This window comes from Narcine bancroftii, chromosome 2 (assembly GCF_036971445.1).
Source record: "Narcine bancroftii isolate sNarBan1 chromosome 2, sNarBan1.hap1, whole genome shotgun sequence".
In the NCBI taxonomy this organism is placed as follows: Eukaryota; Metazoa; Chordata; class Chondrichthyes; order Torpediniformes; family Narcinidae; genus Narcine; species Narcine bancroftii.
This window is the reverse complement of record NC_091470.1, coordinates 339,751,079-339,777,505: the sequence shown is the minus strand read 5'-3', so window position 1 is coordinate 339,777,505 and position 26,427 is coordinate 339,751,079. Positions and strand designations below refer to the sequence as shown.

Genomic DNA, 26,427 nt, shown 5'->3' with positions numbered 1-26,427 from the left:
ATGCAAGAGTAACAACCTGAGTCTCAACATGGACAAGATGAAGCAAATGATAATGAACGACAGGAGGACCAGGAATTAACACCCTTTATGACGCATTAATAGCTCAGTAGTCCAAGTTCCTCAGAGAAGTGACCTATCCTGGGCACATAACATTTCCTCACTTGTCAGGAAGGTATGACAGCAACTGTACTTCCTGAAAGACTGAAGGGGGAGGGTGAGGGGTGGTTACTGATCACCATCCTGTCAACTTTCTACAGGAACTGTATCGAGAGCATCCTGGCTGGCTGGACCACCCTGTGGTATGGCTGCTGTAGAGCTTTGGATCGGAGGTTAATTCACAGGACCAAAAGTGCAGCAGGGAGGATCACTGGGGTCTCTCTTCCTTCAATCAATGGGATCTACTGGGATTGTTGTTTGAAGAAGGCTTGCAAAATCATTGAGGATATTTTCCACCTCAAACACAGCATCTTCTAGCTATTCCTGTCAGTAAAGAGATACAGGAGTATCAGAGCCAACACAACCAGGCTGAGAAACAACTTCCTACAGAGAGTGAGACTGAACGACTGATGAACTGCTCATACAAGCTTTCCATGTCTCAACTATTTATTTCACAATAATATTTATTTATTGAGTCGATGGCTAGTCAACAATAATGTAACAATATATTCTGTACTTGCACACTGCAATGCTGTTAAGTAATGAGTATGCTGGATGGCTCATGTTGACACAATGCATTTTGAAGCTTAGTACCGATTCAATGTTCTGTAACATCTTGAGTTGAGAAGATGATACATGTCTCTCAGCTTCCTGTCTGCCATTGCAGATATATTTAATGTGTCTCTTTTATTTCAGGTGACACTATCCTTCACTAAATAGGTAAATGCTTTGCTTTCATTTATCTTTCTATGTTGAATACAGTTTTGAATGAATTTATTATTTAGTTATAAATATCAATAAAACATTATTAATTAACTTTTTCAACCATTTCCAAATGCCTATTACAGACTCTTTTTGAAACACTAGAGGAAATGTTTTGAGGGCATGTAGAATGTTTCCAGCAAAGAAAGTGGCAAGACCCTTGGAGCCATCTCAGTGTGTGAAGTAAGTGGAGTAGAGAATGTAAGGAACGTTTTACTTTTCCAGCCCCAGAATAAGAATAATGCACTCAAGTTCCACTGATCCCTTCAATCTAATTGTTTGTGGTACAGTGAACTCTTGTGACATCAAAAGACACAAATGGTCTTGTTAAAAGAACTTGGGTAGCTGGCATAGACCCTATCACAGTTGGTCTGCATACATGATAAGAGTTAAATGGATAACCAATATCCTTATTTTGAACACGTTGCCAGCCAATAAAGAAAAGAATCAGAATTGTGTGATGTCACTGGGGACAAAATAAGTTTGGGTAAGTGCTCACTTTACTGGTTTAAACCTATCAGGTTTGAAATGGAGAAACTGCATAAAAGATATGTTTTTTTCATCAATTAATTTAAAGGAAGCACTTACAAAGTTTTTTCTGCTCACTCATTCAATTTTGTTTGATACTTGGCTCAGTTATTTTGCATCTGGTTGTATATATTTGTGTGTAACTTTATAAAATTACAAAAATATAACCCTATCAATTAAAAAAATTATGAGAGGCATAAATAGAAGAGACTGTCAAGCCCCATTCATACTTGCAAGTGGTGAATTAACGTGCAATTGGCCTTTAAATTGTCTAGTGTGAAAGGAAATCTTCTTGACGTCAGCGTCAGATGATGTCATCTCATGCCAGGGATTGACCACCTCAACCCTAGTACAATCCCCAGTGCCTGCAAATGCCAGAGTTGCAATCAGGCAAGTGTGAAACGGGCAATTGCATTGTGGGATTCAAATGGCCCAAGTTTTTGCGTGAGCAGGAATGCGAAGGAAGAAAAGATTAAAATGAAGTTATAAACTTTGCCATGGGAAAGTCACAGCGAGAGAGGGAGAGAGAGAGAAAGAGAGAGAGAGAGAAATGGGGAAATAAATAAATAGCAATAGTGGACAATTTTTAATCAACATGGGAAAGTTGGTAGCGCTATAGTGCAAAATTTATAAAGACTGTGGGAAAAAGCGATGGCAGACCTGACTTCCCAGAATGCCATAGAGCAGAGAAACCTCTCCATGATTGCTCCATGCATGCTGCCATGCACACAACTTTCTCTGTCGCACAAAATTCTGGGAGGGCAGGTCAGCCATCACTTTTTCCCAGTATTTTTATATTTTGTGCAATAGCACTACCAACTTTCCCATGGTCTTTATAAATTGTGTGATATAGTGCTACCAACTTTCCCAGACTGTATAAAAATTGTCCGCTATTCCCATTTATTGCTACCACTTACCCACGGTCCCTTTTAAAGGTTTATATAAGTCGGCATAACAAAAAGGGCTGAAAGGCTCATACTGTGTGGTACATAAAGCTTAAATTATGTTACAATTAGCCATGATTAATTTTGTTCAAATATAAGATCATAGTACATTGATCAGGATTTAGGGCAGGTCCACCATCACTCAATGCATCATGATGTCACCGGTAGAAGTACCAGTCTTAACTCTGGGGATAAACCCTTGCACATGTGAAAGCATTCAATGACCCAGTTACGAGTGGTTAAGTGTGAAAAGCCAAACCCACATTGCTATCCCGGGACACTGAATGACCGATTTAGTGGGACGCAAATGTGAAAGGAGCTTCAGAATATTCTTCCCAGGGTAAAAATGTCACATATAGGAGGAAAAACATTTAAAGTTTGGGGGATGGGCAGGTAGTGTGGATTTTAAAGGAAAGCAGTAGGGCGTCTTTTTTACACAGAGTACTGGGTGTATAAAACCAGGGAGTAGTGACTAGGCCTTTTTATAGTTAAAAAAAAAACAAATGTAAAGGTGAATATTCTCTACCGTTACATCGTTTAACTTACCTTGTTGAAAGCTCCAAGGGCAGATTCAGCAGGTGAACTCCGATCCACCTGAGGGGGAGGGGGGTAGACTCAGAGGTGGAGCACCTCTTCCGTGAAGGCAATGCCGCTGAAAGCACCTGTGAAGGGGTGGGCTGATGACGTTGCGATGATGCGTCAGTCTGCAAACCAGGAGCGGGATTTTTAAAATCCCGTATGCCATAATATAGCTAATTATGTTGCGACAGAGATCTACCTGAGTTCTAAGAATGCATGACCAGATATCCACCAGCGCTCTTACCTGCTCTTCCGTCGCCATTTCAGGTATTAGGCCGCTTTCCCTTCTCGGTGTGTATGAATGATGTCACAGCGACGGGCAGTGCTACTGCACCATTCTCCCCGTCTCCCTCAGCTCGGGAAGATGGCTCCCGACGCTGCTCAGTAAGAAAGCAATGCTGGATCAGCCTTATAGGCCTTCTCCATAAAAAGGTAAATTCAACTTTTTTCTTTTTGTTGAGCTGCTTTCAAGGTGGTGTTGACCATAAAAGGCCTGTAGAAGCAGATAAACCAGTAGCATTTAAGAGTCTTCCAGATAGACAAGTGAATATGTAGGGAATAAAGGGATGCTTATTGTGTGTAATCAGCAGAGAATTGGTTCTAAATTGGGCTTAATGTTCAGTGCAGACATGTGGGCAGGGAGACCAGTTTCTGTGCTGTGCTATGTTCTATTACTTTGACAGCATAAGGAGCCTGGTACCAAATTCTTACACTGTTGACGTCACCAATGACCTATGATTGGTGCATTTTAAAATATTATTTCAATAGATCTGTTTATAAAGTCAATGTTCAAGGATCTTTGTTTCTGATTTCCTGAAAGCCATTGAATAAGGTGTCCTGCAACCGAACATATATCAATTGTGAAATAGGCTGGATGAAAGCTAATCCATCTGATCAATGGGTATTCCCTGAAGAGTTGGGACAGCTATCAATGGAGTGGAGCAAAGACTCATTACCAATCCATTTTGATAGCTAGGGAAATCTTCAGAAATTGGTTGTCAATATGTACGCACAAAAATGATAGGAACAGTGGGAAGCTATCTGAGGCATGGTTTCAGCCCATGATCTGTTCAATTTTTTGGTAAGTTTGGGCCTGGTTGTTTTATTTGAATGTTTGCTTCAAGAAGTTGAGCAACAGCGGTGGAGACTGCAATACAAAAAGATGCTGGAGAAATTCAGCCGGTCACGCAGCATCAACAGGAAGTGAAAGGTAACCAATATTTCGGGCCTGGTCCCTGCAACACTTTTCTCCAGGTCATTCACTGGTGCCTTCAGGAAGCCTGTAATTCTAGCAATCACTTGGCATGTATCAGCTCCAACTCCCTCATCAAGACCAAAGAAAATAATTCTGCTCTTCTTTGGAAAGAAACCTTTGTGACCTCCCAAATGCAGACATGCCCCATAATTACAATATCTGCTGATATCCCAAGCATCAATACGGAAAATCTCAGAGTAAAATCAAATGAGGACCATGACCACCTTCTTTGGCCAAGACAATGCAGTGCGTGCACAGCCCTGCAGAGTGGTGCCTGTTGGATGACACAGATCGCGATCATCACCTCCTGACAAAGAAGAATCTCCTCAATCATTGCACCTTCTGAAGTACTGAAAAGGAAACTGCTTCATCAATACATAATGATCTCAAATCTTTCCTAATTTTGAAAACTTTCATTTTGTCTTTCACAGTATCTGATGCATAACCTCTCCTGAGAGAATTGGCATAAAGTTGATTGTGTGATCCCTCTTTTTCACTTTCAAAGTCTCTTTCCTTGGAGTATTATAAAGTATGCAAGAAATATTAAATAATTTCCAGATTTTTCTGGGTTGTTCAGCAAAACTACTGCCAGGGTTTTATTACTGTAACCTAACAAAGTTCTTAGCAGTATATTTCCATTAGAGTTGGGTCATCGGGTAGTGTCAACCATACTAAGATTTGAATAGCAAGCAAATCAGATCCATCAAAGCTATCAATGAAATTTAATTCTCCTTAAAAGCATATTAAAGTTAGACACCAATGAGTAAGATTCAAATTTCTTCAAATTTATTGATGACTTCACAGTTGTGGGCTGGGCTTCAACTAATAATGAGAGGAAATGTGGGAAAGAGATTGAAAGTCTAATGACGTAACGCTAAGATAACAACCTCCCTCTCTCAATGCCAGTAAGATGAAAGAGATGATGATTGACTTCAGGAGAGGGGGCATAGTTCACACCCCTCTCCACATTAATGGCACTGAAGTCAAAAGAGCAGATAGCTTCAAGTTCCTAGGAATAAATGTCTCCACCTCATGATTTGAGACAAGCACATTGACAGAATGGCAAAGAAAGCACACCAACGCCTCCAAGGAGACTAATGAAGTTTGGCATGTCCCCCTTGTCTCTCAAAACCTCTACCGATACACCATCATTAGTAAACTTGCAGTGTGGTACGGGAGCTGCTCTGTTCAAGATTGATAGAAGCTACAGAAGGTAGTAAATGGAGCTCAGAACATCTGTCCCTCCGTGGACTCCATCTACATCTATCTCCTGCTTCCTGTGAAAAGCAACCAAGATACTGAAAGACCCATTACATCCCAGACACGCTCTCTTTTCCTTCCCATCAGGGAGAAGGGTTAAGTATGTGAAAACATGCACCAAAGCAGTTCATGTCATTTTCTTCCCTGTAGCCATTAGGATCCTGAATGAACACCGCAACAGAGCTACCATGCTGCCCTTGCTTGGTTCTATTTGACCTACCTTTTCATTGTAATCCTATACTCTGTAAATTGTGCTCTTTACCCAGATGTATGAATGTTAGAGATGACCTGTTACTCTGTTCGCAGAAGAACCATTCTCACTGTCTCAGATATTGGGTGACAAGTAAACTTAGCTACTCTGTTATAACCAGCAAAGGTTGGGGACAAATCTGGCACATCTGTTTCACAGGGGCAGCTGATTTCTCCCAGTCATCTGAAAAGAAACTCTATATTGCTATTGATGAGCGTGATTACAAGAGCAGAAGCAATTTTATCTAAATACAATTGTTAGCAATAATTTGAGGAAGATTCTGCCTGTTTAAACTGCAAACTGTGCCAAAAAGGTGTCAGAGTGATATTTCCTGTTATCATTTTGCAGATAGCAGAATTTAAGAACCAGAAGCAGGAATTAGCCACCTGGCCCCTGGAACCTGATTTGCCATTTAGTAAGATCGTGGCTGAGATGATCTTAACACTACCTTTTATTTTGTCCACTTCCTTACAATTTAAATATCTGTCAATCTCCTGGATTATTCCACTCCACAGCAGTCTTTGGTAAATTTTCGAACTGTCACAACTCTCCTCATTTCTGTCTTCAGCAGGCAACATCTTACTCTAGCCCTTTGTCTACTGGCATCCCAGTTAATTGGCTGTGCAGTGTCCTGGGAAACAAGCCGTTTGTGTTGTTTCCTCTGGGCCACCTTTAACTGGGACACTGACTGCTTTTTTACTGAACACAACTCATCCCCAGGGATCGGAGAGGCTACCTTCGAATGGAATGGAATGGATGGAAGTTGTCCTTTTTCCACTGGTTTAATTAGCACGGCAGATTTATGAATAAAGGTAGAGGCTGTCGGTCCCCAGCGTGATTTGACGTCATTTGACGCGCTGATTATTTTCCTTTTCCACTGGACCCTTAACTGGTTAATTCCTCATTAATTCCTGGGACAAGGTGCCAGTGGAAAAGGGGCTTCTGAAACAATGTCTGCAGATTCGAAGTATCCCAACTAGAGGAAGTATCCTCTCAGCATTCATCCTGTCAATCCACTTAGAATTTTAAATGTTCCAATAAGATCAGCCTTCATTCTTCTAAATTCCAATGTGTATAACTATCTCCATAGCCAATCACTTCATATCAGGAATCAACCTACCGAACCGAGACAAAAGTATACACAGAACACTAGGTGCTTCCTCACTTTATAAAGCTTCAACAAAGCCTCCTAACATTTACAATCTAAACTCCTTGTCACATGTACCTTCTTATAAATTTATCAAGTGTCTCTCTGTAAACTTCCATTCAGCAGTAGGGGGGGGTTACAAAGCCATTTACATTCAGTAGCACCTGAATTAGATTTTTGCTATTGATGTATCAGTAGAATCACAGTTGTGTTTAACTGCACCATGAGAAAACTGCTATTAGAAACCTGCAGCTCTGCCAGAAGACAGAAGATTGGCAGGTTCATCGAGTCACAAGGACCTAGGTAGTTGGGAATGATTAATGGTTATAGTGTCTCGAGGAGCCTGATGTATTTTTTAATGGCCTACCCATACTGGGTGCGATGCCCCTGAAGCCATTATCCTCTGTATAATTAAACAATATTCATATCATCAGGAGGCATCCCAACAATGGGCTGCACATCACAAAATGCAGATTTGTGACTGGCTGTTGCTACTTTAACATTAAAGTCCCATTTATTCCCTGCCTAATGACTAGGACTTGTCAACTGATTCTGCTTGAGGACTTTCATTAAAGCCCTATTCGGGCCTTGGCATGTCCTCTGCATCAATGAATCTAAGCGCATTTACCATCCTTTAGTTTTTTTTCATTTTCTCTGCTCTGCATGCAGACTTACAGAACATCATCAACATTCCAAAACCTCGTGATATCTTGCTTTAAAGAGTTGATGTTGGCAGGCCATTTCTCTCAAGTTCATTATTGTGGAAGACCAGCTTTGAACAGCTATAAATCTCTGAATCTGTCTAAATATCCCTCCTCTCCACGTGACTCCATATAACCATATAACCACTTACAGCACAGAACAGGCTAGTTCGGCCCTACTAGTCCATGCCGTAGCAAATCCCCACCCTCCTAGTCCCACTGACTAGCACCCGGTCCATACCCCTCTAGTCCCCTCCTATCCATGTAACGATCCAGTCTTTCCTTAAATGTAACCAATGATCCCGCCTCAACCACGTCTGCCGGAAGCTCATTCCACATCCCCATCACCCTCTGCGTAAAGAAATTTCCCCTCATGTTCCCCTTATAATTTTCCCCCTTCAATCTTAAACCATGTCCTCTAGTTTGAATCTTCCCCTTTCTTAATTGAAAAAGCCTATCTACATTTACTCTGTCTGTCCCTTTTAAAATCTTAAACACCTCTATCAAGTCCCTTCTCAATCTTCTACGCTCCAGAGAAAAAAGCCCCAGTCTGCACAACCTTTCCCTGTAACTCAGACCCTGAAATCCTGTCAACATTCTCGTGAACCTTCTCTGCACTCTCTCTGCTTTAATCAGACAATTGACCCTAGAACTTCAGAAATGACCGAGTTTCTGTATGGAGATGGGAAATTCAAGTCAATTCTTCCTATAAAAGGTAATGTCTCACTAGCCTTCTCTACTCCCAAAGGTTGTGGAGGCTCAATCATAGGGGCTATCAAAAGATGTAATTGATACATCTTTAAAAGATGAAGAATTGAGAGCAGAGGGACAAATGAGGAGATAATGCCTGGAGGGGACAGGATTGAGGGGGTGAATGGCCTACCTCTGCTCCTGTGCCTCTTTGCTCCTATGTACTAATAAGCTCAATAACATTTCATGTGAAGTCACATCAAAAGCTATTGCTTTAAACTGTAAGTGTTCCCAAGCTGATAAAATAGGAAAGTATCAGTGCAAAAAATAACATACAGCTGAACTCAAGGGTGAATGATTGTATTGTGTAGTTGTAAGATCAGGCTTGCCATTATTTTTTCCTCAGTGGTTTATATCGATCATTCAGTGAGGCATTCAGTGGTTGTGGTCTTTCAAAACTCCCTTAAAACGGGAAAGTTAAGTTAAGTTTTTTTGTCATCTGATTTTACAAGTGCAACCCGACAAAACAGCATTCTCTGGTCCTCGGTGCAAAACACGCAGACACCCAACCAGATGTAGCTCACATGAAGAAAGATCCCAGTGGAATGGAAGTCACAATTATAAAGCCCAAACTCAGGAAAGAAAGGAAAGAGAAAAGAGAAAATAATAGGTCAGTTGTCTCAACACCTGTTATTGGGAAAAACTGAAATTCATGACTGAGGAAATAATAACAAAATATTTGAAACATCAGAGTAAAGTCAAGCACAGTTTCTCAGGAGGGAGGCAGGACGTAAAATTTTTATAATCTCTCTATGCTTTAAGAATATCCTTGAGAACTCTTTCCTCGGTGTACATGGTGAAAGAGCTCTGAATGGAATATTTATTTTGAGAGGCTTCGTTCAGGCACATAAATTGTGGTATGCCAGTAGGACCCAACTGTTTGGAAGCTCATTGTTGTGGGAACAGCCATGTTCAATCCCTTGAAGTTTTTTTCTTTTGATCATGGTTCTTGTCAATATTTGTGTCAAGGAAAAGTGTCAAGGTGAAGGGTTCTTCAAAGTATTCTTCCAGCCGGTACTAACTTTCTCTGCCTGCTTTTAAAACATTTAAAAAATTTTATTTACTACTTGTTAGAAGCTGATTTTGGCCATTAAGACCCTTGCTGCCAAATTACACCCAAATAACAGCTCCATCATTTTTGGACGGTGGGAGGTAACATGAGCACCCGGGGGAAACCCATGGGGAGAACATACTCACTTCTTATAGACAGTGCCAGATTTGAACCCAGGTCACTGGTGCAGTAATAACGTTGTACTCACCACTACACTAACTATGTCCATTTACATTATGCCCTAAACCTTTGTTCTATATAACACTAAACCCTGCACTTTTGCTTTATTGTAACACTTACATTTTTTTTCAGTCTTGAACGGTGTAGAGCAAGCAAAACAAAGTTTTCTTTTCACTATATTTTGGTGCACATGTCAATATAATTTCCATGGGTGGGTTTTAGGTATCTGGACTATTGGTGCCCTTCACAGTATAAAAGAAGCTGTGCATATCATTTTTATCTGAACTTTATACAGTAAAATACAGTGAAACCTCTGGTATCCAGCATTTTCCGGTTGCTTGAGACTTACTTTTGCAATGCCTAACTAATACACTCGCCTTAAGAATAAACCGTTTAAAAGACAAAAGTCAAAAATGCTATACTGTACTTGCACTGAACAAACTTTACCTGCAAGAATATATAAACCTTAAAGCATTTAACTTTATTTTCAGTCACATTCTTTGAAAACATTTAATCATCGCTACATCTGCAGGTTCCTCCCCCTCCATGGAGCTGCCCAAAAGACAAACAATAATATTATAGATAATAATCCCCCCTCTCCAAATTTTTACAGATAAAGCCTGTGACCGGGCACTTTTCCTAAGCAGGGATGAGGAGACACTTCAAAAGAGTCATCCCCATGGCAAGTTGCATCAACCAGCTTTTCATCCTGGGAGACTCCATTGCTATTTCACACAACTTTATTCAAACAGCTATGACGAGCAAATCACAACCAAGGGACTCCGCTGGCTGAATATTTGTGCATATTTTCACAAAAGGTTTATGTGTTACTTCAGAGGACATTTCCTTTTACAATTTTAAACCCATATTTTTACCTATTATTTTATTCTTATTTATTTTAATATTTTAAATTCATGTTTTTTTGCCTGTTGACTGAAGCTGCCAGTTGCTTGAATTTTGGACACCAGGGACATTACTATATATCCTTTCTGGTGAACATCTGCTCTTGAGATTTTTAAAAAATTTTCAAGATATAATGATACAGCAAGTTAGAAGGCTCTTCTGGACCATAAAACTCATGTAGCCTAATTGCACCTAATTAACCCACCAACCCCATAAGTTTTGGAGTGTGGGAGGAAATTAGAGCACCTGGAGAAAACACACAGAAACACAGCGAAGGATTAGAACTTCACTCTCTGATGCTGTAGTGGTATTGTTCTAACTGCTACATTAAGCGTGCCACCCAGATAATGGCTTTTCAGTGTAGCAGAAAATCTGCCCCATTTTGAACATCCTCATCATACCAAGACTTGATGAAAGTTCAGAGGTTTATGCATCTCAATAATCCTTTAGAAACATTTAGGCTAAGTATCTGAAAGATCGAGGAATTAAGAGTTGGAACAGAAAACCAGTTGAGACCAATGTAGATCAGCCTTGACCATTTTGACTGGCAGGGCACTCGGCCTACTCCTGCTCCTATTTTCCTGTGTTTTTGTGGATCACTATTGCAGCAACTTCAATACAAATAGAACATAAAACAAAGAAAACTACAGCACAATGCAGGCCCTTCAGCTCACAATGTGGTAGTGGCCTAATAACCTACTCTAACCACTGCCTAGAATTTCCCTACTGCACAGATCCTCACTTTTTCTCCATTCCATGTGCCATGCTCTTAAAAGACCATATTAAACCTGCCTCCACCCCTGCTTTTGGTAGCTCATTCCATGCACTCACCACTCTTTATGTAAAAAGTATGCATTTCACTCAATCTTTCCCAGGACAGAATTCAAACCCTGGAAAATCTCTTTGCAGGTTTGTAGAGAATTTTTAAAATACAAAATGTAACTAATTTTCATCAACTTGTCTTTCCAACATTTCTTCCAAACCCACTCTTTATTTCCCTCTCCTTAGCCCTCCTTCCACTGGCATCCCAGTTAATTGGCCGTGCAGTGCCTCTGGATAGGTAGTCATTTGTGCTATTTTCACTGGATCACTGATTGCATTTCCACTGAACACAACTCATCCCCTGGGATTGGAGAGTCTAACTTTGAATGGATGGAAGTTGTCCTTTCCACTGCTTTAATCAGCAGATGACAGCTGATGCCGGGGATATGAGTTGGGGTAGATGCATGATTTGATGTCATGACATTAATTCCTGGGACAAGGTGTCACCAAGATTCCAGGATCAAATTATCCACATTGTTACCTGTTCACAATTTCAACAATTGGATGTGTTCCAAATGTGGAAGTTTGAGGGGAAACAGGACAATCAGGATGTGTAAAGAACCATGTAAATACTCATCTTGCTTAATAATATACTTCTCAGAAAGAAATCTATCATCCTTAGTCAGTTAGTCCTCTATGTGCATCCAGACTGAACAATGAGGTTGACTCATAACTGTATCCACAGTTCAGGGGTAATTTTAAGTGGAGATAGAAAGCACGCATTTATTATCTGCAAGGTACGGGAATTCTCCCTGACATTTGCACCAATAATTATTCCTCCAGAGCAACGTCCATTAGGTAACAACTTTAAGGGAGCAAAATATGCCAAATTCTTCAGCGGAATCAAAGAAAAATGCACATCAAACAGCATACACCACATTTATAGGATGATCAAAAGCTTCGCCAAACCAATAGGTTTTGAGGAGGGACATCTTCAAAGAGGACAGAGACTTAGAAAAATCGAAAGGTTGAGAGATGGAAAAATCAAGAGGTGGAAATGTTTAGAAAGGAAATTCCAGAGCTTAGGGATATCTAAGGTGTTTGAAAACAAAGATGAATATTTCAAAATAGCCGATGATTGCCAGAAGCACAGTGCTGATGGGGAACAAGATAGCCGAGTTTAATGGGCACAGAAGAACCCACCCAGAGGATAATGAACTTTATTTGAAAAGAACGCCTGTTAAAGTTTTTTTAACCATTATTTAATATTCAAATGAAGTGCTCAGATAGATTTAAATAATTTAAAAAAAATAAAAGCATGAAATTAAATTTAGTGAAAAACACCTTGAATGCTAACAAATAATAAAAGGAAATTAAGTAAAATGACTGAAACACTTAATTCTAGTTGTTTTCATTTTCAAATACTGGTCATCCCTGGCATAACTCTGACAGCTGGTTGAAGCATGGCTGGACTTTCTATGTTGTCAGGCAATTGACAATGATCTCATTAAGTTCAACTCCTTATTACTTTTTAGCTTGACTGATGTTACTGGAGGCTAAATGACTACTTTGCTTCCTACGTTACAGAGTACTAACAATATCGGAATTACCGGCACTTGGCCATGATGTGCTTTAAACTTCTTTTGCAAATTCTTATCCATTTTACTTTTCAATAGTTCTTTGCTGGATAAGAATCAATTTAAAAATTATTACTCATTTTCAATAATTTTCATGATCTTATCTTTCCTGAACCTTGTCATGAATTCCTGTTCTATACAAGTCCCCAATGTTTTCATTTCCACCACTTCTGTCCACGTGATCATCTCCGATTTTATTCCATCCATCACCAAATCTTAAGTTTCAGAATTCCATTCCTAATATATTCTGCCTCTCTACCTCTTTCTCCTCAAGGCAATCCTTGATGGGTATGGTCACTTGCCTGAAAATGGATTAATGTCACTTTTTATTGGATAACCTACCAACGAAGTACTGTGAGACATATCACAGTTAGAAGACACTATATAAATAGCAGTATTATTTTAATAATCAAATGTCCAATTTAACCTGATGTCCTTTGTCACCCAATATTCAAAATAAAATGTGTGATAATACGTCATAGAGCCGGTAGAAATGGTAAAATGCTGTGGGATGTCTACAATGTCAAAAATACCATGTAAATGCACTGTCAAATGTTCTTCTGCATTAATCGATATTTCAATGATTTCAACTTTGTCAATGCAACTGAGAGTAGCTGTGTTTTATTCTGGGCTGTACACATAATTCTGTCTATAAATGTGAAGGCCTGCTTTTCAGGTAAACCTATGCTTCATGACAAATTTTTATCCTGTAAAGTTATGGACACCTCTTTACAAGGAGGTTTGCTTTGCTCCACTGGTTTGACAAGATGTTTAGTTCAGAGAGTGACTTTTTAGCATTGAGCTAATTCCTTTGCCCTTCCCTTTGGTGCACTACTGATCTTGAACAGATGTTGAGCATTGCATCAATGCATTTTTAATTGTTGGTGGTGAGCCATTTTTAACCCCGTTTTCTTCTCTGCTTGACAGTGAGACTATGCAGTTTCACTGATGCCAGCAGAGATCCTTCTTCCTTCTCAGTCATCCATCATTGACTGATCTAATGTTGTCGCAATCTCCTCAGTAGCTGTGCAATTGACTCTGAACTCCAAACACTAATAAACAGAATCAGCCGCAATATGAGCAGGGGAAGATTGACTCTGATGGTGTAGTTGTCATGCACCTTTCACATTCAGTGTGATGATAATATTTAAACTGGATCATTTGAGCGACCATGGATTATTCCTTGCCATTGATTCACTGACCTTCACATTTCAGACCAGAATTTCTGAATTGATGTAAAGGTCAGTGTATTTATGTATTTATTAATTTCTCCTTACAGGTGCAAGAATAATGAAGCCACTATGAACCCACCTACTCCCTCACCATCTATCTAGCTGAGAACTTAAATGCGATTAGTTACTTCCTGAAGTCTAGACATTCACTCACACCCCACAGTGAGATCTTATATCTCATCGTCACTCATAGAGACTGGTTATCTCACACTCATCTTGACTGAAATCTGTTGCTTCACCATCAGTGATCAGTGGCACAACAAAAGTTGTAAAATTAAACCATACTTAACTCACACTGAGAATTAACCAACTGAGATTTCAGGGGAAGTTCAGAATCTTCTTAAGAGGACAGGAAGAAAAGGATGAGAGGAAATATCTGCAGGGATTTTTTGATCTCCCCTTATAATTGTAATGGAGACAGTATAGGACCATTTCCTTTTAAAATTTGATATTGTTTTTGATCAACCTGTAGCTGCACTGAATTATAACAGCTTACAAACCAAGAATACACTCACTCGTTTCTTACAGCACACCATTAAGTAGACCTTCTTTATTCTATCCTAGATATCACAATATCCTCTTTCCCTTTCCCAACACCACCCAGCTAAACCCCTCTGACTGTCTCATCGGATCATCACCACACGAGTAACACTTTCTCTCTACTCCTCCTGCAACTCTCCAGAGATCATTCAACCACCACTATCACCAGTCAACCCAACACCCTAGAAATTTCAGGTGGTCTTGATGTTTCCTTTTAGCTTTTGCTGTACTACTTTACCACCATGAAGTGGCACTGTTGCACTTTGTAAAAATCAATGAATCGTTTGGTGTAATCAGTTTTTTTTAATTGTGTATTCAACGTAAAGAACCACACTATTGGTGATCATGGTGGATAAGCTGCATGAATACCATGTGTATCAGAAACAGCAAGATATTAGTAGAAGGGATAGATTTATGTAGGAGAGTATTGACCATCGTTACTGCTGTTGAAGTATCTGCCACTTATTAAGATTAAGCCTCCCATTACAAGTAATAACATAGGCTGCATTGAGTCAGAGAGTCATACAGCACATAAATAGGACCTACCCACCATCACTATTTTCACCAATGCCATAATCATTCAGTTTTATTCTTTCCACATTTCCATCAACTGCTCCAGGTTCCACCACTCACCAAACTTCACAAAGTCTCTTTCTCTTCACTTCATGAATTCTATCTTTGCTGGGGCTTCATTCTTGGTCCTGTCTTATATTAAAGCCCATGACCCTCTCTTTTGTGTTTCTGGATTTCAAATATGATAGAAGTATATAAAATTATGAGCGACAGATGGAGTAGATAGCTCATCTCTTTCTCCAATGTGGAAATGCCAAATACTGGAGGACATTAGTTTAAGGGAGGGGAGGGAGCTTGGAAGAGATTTGTGAGACACAGAGCGGTAGGTGCCTGAAACATGCTGCTTGGAAGTGATAGGAGACATTTAGATGGACCACATGAACAGGCAGGGATAGAGGATTATGGCTTTTCCCTGTGCTTCACTGCTCTATGTTAAAAAGAGGATATGTATTTTTCCAGAATCCCTTTTGTTTCTTTCCTCTTCTCCTTGCAGCTTGTGGCCCTTGGATGAGGACCCTCTCCCTAATTTCCTACTCAGATGTGTCCTTAAGTGGTGCATATCGACAGCTATGTACACTTGACTGGGGAGGAAGTGCCAGGGAGTATAATCTTTATCTTATCTGAGCTATAGGCAGGCACAACCTAATACTGATACGTTCAGTTTTTTTAATGGCTGCACCCAGAACTGCTGAGATAAATTGCAACACTTTTACTGTCACTCTCATAGATCAGCACAAATACTACATCTTTCAACCTTTCATTCTTGGAGAACATTATATTTTAGAAGTAAAGTAAAAGTCCTTAAATCTGGAGTGCTTGGAGAATGCATCTATCCAGATTTTTGGATTTTCTGGATTGTCGGGCAGTACATCTGTGGCACTTCCGTAATGCACACATGCACGCACGTAATACACACAATGCACACTCATAATGCACACACGTACGCACGTAATGCACACAAGTAGGCACACAGGCCTGCATTCAGGCATGCAAAAGCTGAGTGTTTTCAAGAAGTCCGAATTCTCAGGTGATCCTAATTTCTGGCATCCGGGCTTTTACTGTAGATCTTTCAGCCTATTTGAGCCCTTTCACCTGACGTAATTCAACCCAGCAAATCTGCGGGGTACACTCACGCCCAGGTGTCCTTAGAATGGGAACATGCATGTCCACAGAAATCATACACGGGTTTCGGGAATGCTGGGCACCATTGTCGCTAGCGATGGTGAAATTTTAAGATAGATGTAGAGTTGTCTTGCATTTTATGTTTTGAAGTTGTTTGATTAACTTGATGTATTTGTGTTAATAACAATGTAAAAGTAAAAACCTTGTGTTTTTTTAACTCTGTTAATTTTGTGCCTGTCTCTTTAAGAGAGCTGTTGTTCATAGAGTTACCATAGTGACTCTATATATGATGTAATATGTCGTAATATCCACGCAGACCAATGACTTGCTCGTTATTTGACAACTTGAAGGAAGCATGAGCACAAGAATTTTTTCTTTGAATTTTTCTGTGTATCTCTTTAAAGTTTGAGTTTCTTTATGTTCAGAGGACCCCAAAATCCAGCAGCAATAGAAATTCACCAAGACAAATGGTTACTTAAACAAAAGTTGGTTTTAATTTTATTTAAACATAAAAACAGGATCAAGCTTTAACTTATTACTATTAATTTAACCTCCTTCTAATTCTAAGCGCATGTGTATGTAATATGTATATGTTCAGGAACGTTCTTTGATTCACAGTCCAATCTCACTTCTCACTTCTCCAAGTTCACTGGTATCAGGCAATTCTTACACTGTGCACAGAATTGAACATTTATGTATTTTCACCAGGCTCTCATGAAAAGGTAAATGGTTACGACTCAGGAAGTTTCTTGTTGGTTTCAGAGAGCGTTTTGTTGCTCGTTGGACACACACAAACTGATTCCCTCTGATCAGCCACTTCAGTGTCTTGCTGAAGAAACTTGCCCCATCTTGAGTTTTCCAAATGATAACCTCTTCTTCCAGGTCACCAGAGTTCCTCTTGTTTCCCTTATTTCAGGAGAAACGCTCTAGCCAGCTATTTCCTCTTGTAACAACTACCCAAGGATTTTTCAACAAGAATTCTCAACCTGTCTTAAATAGGAGTTTTCAAAAGGTCTCCCAGCTTGCCATGCTTCAGCCTCCAAAAGCTACTGCAGAACTCTAAACAATCATGTTTTTTTTTTCTCTTTCTGTTTACAAAATGACATGACCCCTCTTAGAACAGCAAACTGCAACCAGACAGATTGCTGGCACCAGAATCAGTTTCCTGAGCCTGGCAATCTATTGCTTTAAAGACAATAGTCCATTTATTCCCCAACATCAGTCCAATTAACACCTACTTGTGATATCTCCTTAGGCATTCTTCCAAGATTCTTTGCTTATGCATAGCTCTTGCATTTCAAATGAGATGTCTTCTGTGGAAGGTTAATGTCTGTTTGTGAAGTGACCTCCACTAAATCCCCCACACAATCTATCTCTTTTAATTGCAAATTTATATATAATATAAAATATAATATAACCCAGAACAATATGTTTTATATCTCTATCATTCAGTAAATGCTTTGTTATTCATCATTATGAAAGTCTTAATGAGAAGCTATGCAAAATGTTTATCCATTTTATCAACGAATTAAAACGACATAAAGCAGCAGCCACAGAGTGGGATTTATTGGCTTAAAGAGATTGAAATTTGGAATACTGGAGCTCATGCTTTTGGAAGATAATACTTTGAAATTAGGATATATTAGATAAGGAAAGTGTCATCTGTATTTTAATTCAAAGAAAAAAATTAATTGTGAACTTTGTTTGGAAGAAAGGCTAATATAACAAGTACATTAAAAAAACACCAGAAAATCTGTCAGAACCTTCATTTTATGCACTTTTATCTAATCTCCCCTCATCCTCTTATTTTCTGCAAACCAGGCTCAGCTCTCTCATTTAACCTTAGAAGTGTAGTCAGTGAAGTCTGTTGTCCCAGGAACGATTCTCAAAAACCTCTTTTGGAACCTCTCATCCATTTTGTAATGAGGCAACTAAAACTGCACTATTTTATATAATTATTTACCATAACTTTTCTGCTTTCACATCCTTTGGCTTCTTTGATAAAGCCCACCATTATCTTTCAGTGGCATGCCGCCGCACATATATTGCAACATCCTTTATTCTCTCTTGCTTCATCTCATTCAAGATGCAATACCTCACATTTCTCTGTATTAAACTTCATCTGCCACAAGTCTACCAATTTTATGTCAGTTTATATCTACTGCAATATATTACCCTTGTCTTCATAATTCTCAATGCCCCTATTAATAACAATGACTCCCGTTGGTAGCACATTCCCCATTCTAACCACCTTCTAAGGAACAAAATCTCTTCTGAATTCTTTATTAAGTTTATTCGTAACATCTTGTATTAATTTATATAAATGACTCAGCTGTTCATTGAATAAGCTTACTGTTATGAAGCAAGCCAGTGGGATTTCCCTTCTGAAAGAAAAACCTCTCAAGCAATGTTCCTTTATCTTAACATCGTCAGTTCCCTAAATGCTGCTTAGTTTACTTGCTTATAAATAAAAAGCATTGCCAGCAAATTACCAGCTGCATATCAGAATGAAATCCAAATCGACAATATGGCAAAACAAGTAATAAATTATGGTTTCTTGTAACTAGTTTACCAGCATTATCTCTCTATCTATTAATCTCCATCATGCAATTAAAACATTCCCACTAATTTCATTTCAGTGCCTGAGTGTATTACACATAATCAAATTAATTACATTTTTAAAGATTTCCAACTCATTAAATTATTTGTCTTGGTCACTATAAATGCGTCTGAAGCATTTTGTTAAAGATACTTTGCTGCAAGATAATAGATATCTGGTGAATTAAAAGTTCCCCATTTTTTTACCTGTTCCAGTGATAGACTTATAGAGACTCTACAAAGGGCACTGGAGCAAAATATTACCTCAGAGAGAGGAGACACAAACTACTGCATGTAAAATAACGAGTCCAGATTGGCTGACATATTGAACCATTTAAAAACAAGATGCTTACTTGTCTGCTGTGCTAAATTGCAAACAATTGCTGAAGTGTAAATAATTTTAACCTGCAAGTGCTCTACTAAACCAGTGAGGGGCCTCACAAATTTATGCAAATTGAGATCCTAATATTTATCTCTTTCTTTTCTGTGTCACCCTGCATCTTTTCATTGTGAATAGCCTAAAAAGCAGCAGACTGTCTTGCAGTGCAAGCCCCTTTCACTCTCCCCACAGAACGTTGCTCAATCTAAAAATGTACCATGGTGGGTCCTTTCCAAACAAATACTTTTCTTTGAACACATATCTAGACAGCTTAACATTAACAATAGTTGAAACTTGTACTCAGTGGTATAAAGGAGTGAAATGCTCCATTTCTTAGCACACCCCACCCACCCCCCCACCCCCGGCACTGAATATAGTGTCAATATAAAGATAAAGTTATTGGCTGTTTTGAGTCACAGTCATTTTATTAACACCTACTAAGAACTCAGCTTAGCTATGAATGGTGGTGGCATCTATATCAATCAACATCAATTTTCTGGGAGCCCATGTTAAGTGAAATATTTTCATCACATGATATCCAGCCTGAGTGTACCACTACTGCTGGTCATGTAAGCCAAGGTTTTTTTTCTGGGAAATCTCTGTTGCTCTGCATTTAGTTGGCAGGTTTTCCCAGTTTAAGTGCCAACAAGTTCATTCAACCAGGCAGCAATATAGACGATCTGAACTCTCTAACTGCCAAATACAAGAAGTGGGCTCGGGTAAATGGAGCAGAAGAGGAGTTTGTGGCTTGGGGCAGATGGGCCATGACCATCTTGAATGGTGGGGCATGCTTGATTGACTATGTGATCTATTTCTGCTTCTATTTTCTCGTGTTCATGTGTGACTGCTGGACCGATGGATCATGAAACTGCAGAGAATCCCCACAAATTACAGATGAAGAGGGAGGGCTTCTGGAAACATTTATTTTACTTGAGTGTATTTATATAGACCATGGAACATAGAACAGAACAGCACAGTAGGGTCCCTCAGCCCACAATGCTCTTCCAACCTATGTAAACCTAGTCCACAATCAATCCAACGCTTCCCTCCCCCACAGCCCATAACTCTCTAATTCCTTACGTCCATCTGCCTATCTAAGAGTCTTCTTAAATGTCCCTATTGTACTTGCCTCCACTGCTACACCCCAGCAATACATTTCCAGGCACTCAACTCTCTCTGTATAAAAAAACCTACCTCTGTCACCTCCACTCACCTTGAACAGATGTCCTATGGTGTTGACCATGCTGCCCTGCTGGCTGTCCACGCTATCCGTGCTTCTCACAATGTTGAACACCTTTATGAAGTCACCTCTCATCCTCCATCACTCCAAAGAGAAAAGCCCTGGCTCTCTCAGCCTTTCTTCATGTCTCCAATCCAGAGTAATTTTTTAAACTTCCTTTATTTTCTAATCCCCTTTCTCTTTTTTCACCAGCCTTTTATTATCAGTCACTCTGAGATTTGAATGCAGAAAACCTCACAGTTCTGACCCACCAACATTGATTCCAGAATCCTCTGCTCTACTGTTCATGTCAGTTTTAGTTTTCCCAGCTTCCATGATTCAGCTCATCATGTCCACATTCTATTTTTAAAAAATGATGGCGCTGTTGGAGCTGCTGCCACTGGTGAGGACCTGGGGAGAATGGGGAGCAGAGACATGCCCCTCCCCTGAAGTATCCTACTGCCCAGTCCAACTGCCAACAACTCCATACAGGCTTTAAATGACCTGTTAAAGGAGCCAACAGTGTTTATTTAAAAACCACCGACCGCGGGATCTGGGCCCACGATGGCAGTGCCCGTGTTCGACAGTGACCATGATGGGTTTGCAGACTCAAGGGGAGCAGTGAACTGACACAGGGTATCAGTTAATGGTGAGAACACACACTGCTGAGAAGGAGAAACAGAGGAGACAAATTTAAGGGCAATGAACACGGTGGTGGGCCAGCGAGGGGCTCTGCAGCTGAAGGACATAGATATGCGGCGAGCTTTGGTGATTCGAGAAGACAAAGCTACACAGGCTGCAGGCTTCTGGAGACTTGAGGTCAAAAGATTCACTCCAGGCTGCGGGCTACTGGAGACACTTGAGATCACAAGACTCACTCCAGGCTGCGGGCTGCTGGAGACTTGAAGTCAAAGGATTCACTCCAGGCTGCGGGCTGCTGGAGACTTGAAGTCAAAAGATTCACTCCATGCTGCGGGCTACTGGAGACATTTGAGGTCAAAGGATTCACTCCAGACAACGGGCTGCTGGAGACTTGAGGTCAAAGGACTCACTCCAGTCTGCAGGCTTCTGGAAACTTGAGGTCAAAGGACTCACTCCAGGCTGCAGGCTGCTGGAGACTTGAGGTCAAAGGATTCACTCCAGGCTACGGGCTGCTGGAAACCTGAGGTCTAAGAATTCATTCCAGGCTTCAGGCTGCTGGAGGCTTGAGGTCAAAGGATTCACTCCAGGCTGCGGGCAGCTGGATACTTTTTAAATTTTTAAAAATTTTTCACAATATGATCCATATTAATCAAAATATACACAGTGGGATTTTCTCCCCTTTTTCCCCCCATCCCTTCCCTCTCCCCTTCCCACCCCCCCTCCAAACCCATTAAACTTTCAACATATACAATACAATAAAACCATTAAACAATGTCATCACATAATGAAAATTATCAAGAAAATTATGTTATCTACTTTTACACACTGGATCAGGTCATTTTATCTTCTTCTCATTCTATCATTTTAGGTGGTGGAGGTCCACGGTAGGCCCTCTCTGTTATGCTCCATGTACAGCTCCCAAATTTGTTCAAATAATGTGACTTTATTTTTTAAATTATATGTTATTTTTTTCCAATGGAACACATTTATTCATTTCTATGTACCATTGTTGTACTCTCAGGCTCTCTTTTGATTTCCAATTTGACATTATACATTTTTTTGTTACAGCTAAGGCTATCATAATAAATCTTTTTTGGGCTTCATCCAGTTTGAGTCCTAATTCTTTACTTCTTATATCACTTAGAAGAAAGATCTCTGGATTTTTTGGTATGTTGCTTTTTGTGATTTTATTTAATACCTGATTTAGATCTTCCCAAAACTTTTCCACTTTCTCACGTGCCCAAATTGCATGTACTGTTGTTCCCGTTTCCTTCTTGCAGCGAAAACATCCATCTGATACTGTTTGGTCCCATTTATTTAACTTTTGGGGCGTGATATAAAGCCTGTGTAACCAATTATATTGTATCTAACCAATTATATTGTATCATGTGTAACCTCGTATTTCTTATATTTTTCATAGTCCCAGAGCATAAATTTTCCAATATTTCATTTGTTATCTTTATGTTTAAATCTTTTTCCCACTTTTCTTTGGGTTTATAGCTTTTTTCATCATTTTCTTCCTCTTGCAGCTTGATGCACATGTTTGTTATGTCTTTTTATTATCATTGTTTATGTAATAACATATTCAAAGCTGCTTCCTTCTGGTAATCTCAGCCTGCTTCCCAATTTGTCCTTTAAGTAGGTTTTCAGTTGGTGGTATGCAAACATTGTACCATGAGTTATTCCATATTTGTACTTCATTTGTTCAAATGTTAATAAATTATTCCCCAAAAATCAATTTTCTATTCTTTTAATCCCTTTTCTCTCCCATTCTCTAAAGGTTATCTATTGTGAAAGGGATTAGTTGATTTTGCGTCAATAATAATTTTGGTAGTTGGTAATTTGTTTTTTTTTTCCTTTCTACGTGAATCTTCTTCCATATGTTGAGCAGATGGTGCAGTACTGGTGAACTTCTATATTGCACCAGTTTTTCATCCCACTTATAAAGTATATGTTCTCCCCTATTTTATCTAGCTCTATCTTGGTCCAATCTGGTTTTTCTCTTGTTTTATAAAAATCTGATAGATACCTTAATTATGCTGCTCTATAATAATTTTTAAAGTTTGGTAGCTGTAAACCACCTTGTTTGTACCATTCTGTTAATTTATCTAGCGCTATCCTCGGTTTCCCCCCTTTCCATAAGAATTTCCTTATTATTCTCTTTAGTTCATTGAAGAATTTCTCTGTTAAGGGAATTGGTAACGATTGAAATAGGTATTGTATCCTTGTGAAGATATTCATTTTAATGCAATTTACCCTCCCTATCAGTGTTAGTGGCAATTCTTTCCAATGTTCTAAGTCATCCTGTAATTTCTTTATTAATGGCTGATAATTTAATTTGTATAGGTGGCCTAAATTATTATCTAATCTAATACCTAGGTATTGGATTGCTTGTGTTTGCCATTTAAATGGTGATTCTTTTTTAAACTCTGTGTAATCCGCATTATTCATTGGCATCGCTTCACTTTGTACCCCAATATTTCTCCACATTCCTTCAATTTCTTATGTAGTTCTTTTATTGTTATTTCTGGTTCTGTTAAGTATACTATGATGTTATCTGCAAATAAACTGATTTTATATTCCTTCTCATTTATTTTTATCCCTTTTATTTTATTTTCTGTTCTTATCAGTTCTGCCAATGGTTCTATTGCTAAAGTGAACAGTGAGGAAGATAGTAGACATCCCTGCCTAGTTGACCTACTTAATTTAAATTGGTTCAATATAAATCCATTTACTGTCACTTTTGCCAATGGTCCCTTATTTAATGCTTTAATCCAATTCATATATTTTTCTGGTAGGTTGAACCTCTGTAATACTTTGAATAAATAATTCCATTCTACCCTGTCAAAGGCTTTCTCTGCGTCTAAAGCAACAGCCACTGTTGGGATCTTATTTCACTGTACTGCATGGATTAAGTTAATGACCTCACAGACATTGTCCCTTGTTCGTCTTTTCATAATAAATCCAATTTGATCTAGTTTTACTATTTTTGGTACACAGTTGGCCAATCTGTTTGTAATAGTTTTGCTATTATCTTATAATCTGAATTAAGTAGAGATATTGGCATATATGATGCTGGTGTTAGTGGATCTTTGCCGTCTTTGGTATTACTGTAATTATTGCTGTTTTACATGAATCTGGCAAGTTTTGTGTTTCTTCTATCTGGTTCATTACTCCAGGAGAGGAGAGATTAATAACTCTTTAAATGTTTTATAGAATTTTATTGGGAATCTATCCTCTCCAGGTGTTTTATTGTTCTCTAGCTTTTTTAATATATCCTATATTTCCTCTATTTCAACAGGTTTTATCAATTTGTTTTGCTCCTCCTTGCAATTTCGGTAGTTCAATTTTAGTTAGAAATTCATCTATTTGGTCTTCGTTCTTAGTTCGGTATAATTGTTCATAAAATTCCTTAAAGTTTTCATTGATCTCTGTTGGGTTATATGTAATTTGTTTGTCCTTTTTCCTTGATGCCAATACAGTTCTTCTAGCTTGTTCTGTTTTAATTTGCCAGGCTAGTATTTTGTGCATTTTTTCTCCTAGCTCGTAATACTTCTGCTTTATTTTCATTATGTTCTTCTCCACCTTGTACGTTTGTAGTGTTTCGTATTTTATTTTTTTGTCCGCCAATTCTCTTCTTTTTGTTGTATCTTCCCTTGTTGCTAGTTCTTTTTCTGTACTTACTATCTCCCTTTCCAACTGTTCTATTTCTGGATTGTAGTCCTTTTTCATCTTACTTACATAATTTATTATCTGCCCTCTAATGAAGGCTTTCATTGCATCCCATAATATAAATTTGTCTTTCACTTATTCTGTATTTATTTCAAAGTACATTTTAATTTGGCATTCAATAAATTCTCTAAATTCCTGTCTTTTAAGTAAAATGGAGTTTAATCTCCATCTATATGTTCTTGGTGGGATGTCTTCCAGTTCTATTGCTAATAACAGGGGTGAATGATTAGATAACAATCTAGCTTTATATTCCGTTTACCTAACTCTCCCTTGGACATGGGCTGACAACAGGAACAAGTCAATCCTTAAGTATGTTTTATGTCTATTCAAATAATATGAGTATTCCTTCTCCTCTGGGTGTTGCCTCCTCCATATATCCAAAAGTTGCATTTCCTGTATTGATTTAACCATATATTTGGCTCATTTGTTCATTTTGCTTGTCTTTTGTCATTTTATCCACCTTTGGGTCTAAATTAAGGTTAAAATCCCCTCCTATCAATATATTCCCCTGCATATCTACAATCTTCAAAAAAATATCTTGCATAAACTTTTGATCTTCTTCATTAGGTGCATATATATTGACCAAATTGCAGAATTCTGAATATATCTGACACTTTATCTTTACATACCTCCCTGCTGGATCTATTATTTCCTCCTCTATTTTGATTGATACATTTTTATTGATTAATATAGCTACACCTCTGGCTTTTGAATTATATGATGCTGCCGTTACGTGCCCTACCCAGTCTCTCTTTAATTTATTATGTTCCACTTCAGTTAGATGCATTTCCTGCATAAATGCTATGTCTATTTTTTTCTTTTTTTCAGTAAATTTAATAGCCTCTTCCTTTTGATTTGGTTATGTATTCCATTAATGTTTATAGTCATATAGTTCAACATGGCCATCTCTTACTCTGTTTACATCTCATTTCTGCTTCCTCACCACCACCTTTCCCCTTTTCCCCATTTTATTCTCTCAGTTTTCCCTTTTTGAACTCAATGTATGACAACACTTCTAAAACATAAAATACTACAACCACTCCCACATCTAAAATTCCCTTAACCCCAAGTGTCCCCCCCTCTCTGAGTCGTCGCTTGTCCCAACTCCCTCTCCATTTGGATTGTGAACCCATTCTCAAGTGTCAACTGATTTTGGAGTGACTGTTATTCTCTCCCACCCAACCCCCTCCAGAAAAGACTTTTATCTTCACATTAAAACAAAGCTCACCCTCTTTTCTTCTTTTCCCCCCTCTTTTCCCTCCCCCCTTACTCCCTTACTTTCCTTTTCTCTCCCTTCTTTAGTTCTTACTTATACATTATTTTTACATCTTTATATGTAGTTTGTCGTCATTCTTCGTTCTTGTTACATCTTTTCATCTCTTTTTCTGTCCTGAAGGCATTCTGCAAATTCTCGTGCTTTCTGCGGATCTGAGAACAGTCTGTTTTGCTCCTCCGGGATAACTATTTTAAGCACAGCTGGATATCTTAACATAAATTTATAGCCTTTTTTCCATAGGATCGATTT

At 38.8% G+C, this 26,427-nt stretch overlaps 1 long non-coding RNA gene across 3 annotated transcripts in view; it reads left to right on the top strand.

The window, feature by feature from the left end:
- LOC138752793 (uncharacterized) overlaps positions 1–26,427 on the top strand; it is a 70,195-nt gene that overhangs the window by 25,644 nt on the left and 18,124 nt on the right. For all 3 annotated transcript variants that reach the window (XR_011350935.1, XR_011350936.1, XR_011350937.1), the window contains exons 2-4: positions 853–876; positions 1,005–1,101; positions 3,237–3,401. This is a non-coding gene — a long non-coding RNA (uncharacterized lncRNA). The remainder of the gene's footprint in view (positions 1–852; positions 877–1,004; positions 1,102–3,236; positions 3,402–26,427) is intronic.